Genomic DNA, 3,398 nt, shown 5'->3' with positions numbered 1-3,398 from the left:
CGGAGCTCAACTTTGGTGGCAGAGCCAAGCACTGGGCTCCAGACCCCTACTCTGCCTCTGAGGCTGACGCAGGGCTGCTGGGTAACACGCCAGCAGGAACACGGAGAGCATGGCCTGAGGCGCTGAGCTCCGGGCTCAGGGGCACCAGCCGTAGGTGGGCTCTGGCCCTCACCTTCGGGATGGCCCTGGGAAGGGTGGATGTGGGACAGCCACCAAGCTTAGGGAAGTCACAGGCGTCAGAGCAGTGACAGCCCGTGAAGGTGGCCCTCCACACCCCTGTCCTGAATCACGATGTCTATAATCTGCTTTAAAATATTCCAGCAAAAATGTGAGGGGATAGTTGACAAAGGGTAGCAACATGGTAGCTGCTGTTGGAGTTAGGGTGTGAGCTCGGAGTTTTGCTGCACTCTGCACTTTTATATAAATGACAATAGAGCATTTAAAAATTTTTTAAATGAACACCTCCTCCACCCCCATAATAAGCCCCAAGCAGGAAGGAAAACATCTTTCTCTGCAGTTATGCATGTAGTGCATAACGTGTGGAAAGAAACACGGAACGATTCTACTCACTTGTTCACTTGGTTTACCTTGAGGGTGAGGTTGAAGAAGGAGAGATTATGGATTCTGTTCTTAGTTATAAAGTATTCTTTGTCTTTTTTAAAATAGGCAGGCAGTCCTTTTGCAATGAGACATTTAAGGAAGAAAAAGAAAATCATCACCTCCAGGAAATATCCTGCCTAATTCAAAACAAGATGACGCTGTCCCTGAGAGTCACAATAGCACCTGCCCTTTGTGGTCCTCCTTGTGGAGAGCCCTGAGCGCCCTGGACAGCCCAGTTCCCCTCCGGAGCCACCTCCCAGGGCTGCTCTGCTCCAGGCAGCAGCCGGTTCCAGGGTGGCCTTCCCAAGCAACACCCCGTCCTCAGTCTCTGCCAGCACAATCCAACAGAAAGGGAATGCCAGCCACTGGAGTAATTTACATGTATTAATCACATAAGAAAACAACAGCAGAAAGAAATGGGATTAAATTTAGTAATATATTTGGGGCACCTGGGATTGAGCCCCACGTCTGGGTCCTGGCTCAGCGGGGAGTCTGCTTCTCCCTCTCCCTCTGCCTCTCCCCCTGCTCATGCTCTCTCTTTCTGTATCTCTCTGTCTCAAATGAATAAATAAAATCTTTTTTAAAAATTTAGTAATATATTTATGCTAACACATCTAAAATATAATTTCAACATATAATCAACATAAAAATCTTTAGTGAGAGATCACGTATTCTTTTTCATACTAGGTCTCTGAAATCATGCGTTTATTCTGCACTTAAAGCACAACCCAATAAGGACCAGCCGCGTTTCAAGTGCTGACAGCTGCACCGGGTTTGTGGCCGCTGTGCTGGGCAGTGCAGATCAGACTAAAGGGCCTTCCTGGCCCTCCTCTAGGACATGCCTTCCCTGCAGCCCTCTTCCCTGGGGGCTGGTACTTCCCCCACTCTCTGCTCCAGACTGTTGGGGGTGGTCAGCATACCCTTCGTCCCTTAAGAGTTAAATCAAGGGGCAAATCAGCAGGCTTCTGACCATCAAGTCTCCTACTGGGTGGGGGCACCTGGGTGACTCAGTCATTAAGCGTCTGCCTTCGGCTCAGGTCGTGATCCCAGGATCCTGGGATCAGGGAGCCTGCTTCTCCCTCAGCCTGTTGCTCCCATGGTCATGCTTTCTCTCTCTCTCTCTTTCTGACAAATAAATAAATAAAACCTGAAAAAAAAAAGTCTCCTACTGGAGATTTCAACTTGACTCGTGCCAGTTCACCTGGATTTCTACACAACAGGCAAAATGTCACTTCCCAGGAAGGGCAGCTGCTGCCTCTGACTTTGACCAGACGCTGTGCAGGTGGCCCTCCATGTGGGGGGTGTTGAGGCCCCTCAGGCTGGGCCCACGTCAGCCTCCCGAGGCCACCAGGGGATGAGGTTTGCAGTCGGTACTCAGACCTGAAGCCAGACCACCTCCCGAGTCCACCAGCGGATGAGGTTTGCAGTCGGCACTCGGACCTGAAGCCAGACCACCTCCCGAGTCCACCAGGGGATGAGGTTTGCAGCCGGCACTCAGACCTGAAGCCAGACCACATCCTTTAAAGCACTAGGAAGAGATTCGCTTTATTGTCTGAAGTCTGAATTTTTGTGAGTTTTTATTTTTTTAAAAGATTTTAAGTGATCTCTACACCCAGTGTGGAGCTTGAATCTACAACCCTGAGATTAAGAGTGGCACTCTCCGGGGTGCCTGGGTGGCGCAGTCGTTGGGCGCGATCCCGGTGTTATGGGATCGAGCCCCACATCAGGCTTCTCCGCTGGGAGCCTGCTTCTCCCTCTTCCACTCCTCCTGCTTGTGTTCCCTCTCTTGCTGGCTGTCTATCTCTGTCAAATGAATAAATAAAATCTTTAAAAAAAAAAAAAAAGAGTGGCACTCTCCAGCTGAGCCAGCCAGGTGCCCCTTTTGAAAGTTTTCTAAGGTCTGATCTGGTTCAGGAGAAAAGCTCGCTGTGAGCGGAAGGGTCTGTTTAACTTCACCTGAGGCTCAGAGAGGGTGTGGTGGGAGATCATATGGCATTAATCCCTCACTCTGAACTTTATTTATTTTTAAAGATTTTATTTATTTATTTATTTATTTATTTATCTATTTATTTGAGAGAGAGAGCACGCGCAAGGCAGGGGTAGGAGCCAGAGGGGGAGAGTGGGGGGAGAATCTCAAGCAGATTCCTCACCAAGCTCAGAGCCTGATGCGGGGCCTGATCTCAAAACCGAGATCATGACCTGAACCAAAACCAAGAGTCGGATACTTAACCGACTGAGCCACCCAGGCGCCCCTAATCCCTCACTCTGACCTCTAAAAACAAGGAGTCGGTCAGCCTGTTGGACACTGGCTGCCTGTACCCATCCTCCTCTCCAGCCCAACGTCACACCTGGGCCCGTGCTCACCCGGAAATGATACACTCCCCCCATTCCAGCCCCCCAACAGCTGTTGGGAGGGAGACCCTTCTGCCTGTGGGTAAGAGGGGCAAGCCAGGCTTAGAACCCAGCCAAGAGGGTCACCGGCCACAACCACATGGGGAGGGGGAACAGGAGGGTAAAGATGGTGGTATGAAGGCTCCAAAGCGGTGAGGGTCTGAGGGTCTGAGGGCTACCTTCACCTGTTCTAAACACACCCGTTTGCCTCACCTGCTGCCCCTGGACTGCCTGTGCGGATGCTCAGAGGGACCTACCCAGGCACAGCCGGAGGGTCTCGCCGCACTGCTGATCTGCCACTGGCACCCACCTGACACACCCAGGAAGGGAGCAGGACCCCAGAAATGAGGAGAGACCCAACGGTCCCCCAGAGCTCAGAGCCGTTAGCTTGAGCTGCCCCCCCCCCC

Source organism: Ursus maritimus, unplaced genomic scaffold, assembly GCF_017311325.1.
Source record: "Ursus maritimus isolate PB19 unplaced genomic scaffold, ASM1731132v1 scaffold_9, whole genome shotgun sequence".
Classification (NCBI taxonomy): Eukaryota; Metazoa; Chordata; class Mammalia; order Carnivora; family Ursidae; genus Ursus; species Ursus maritimus.
This window is presented reverse-complemented; position numbering follows the sequence as displayed.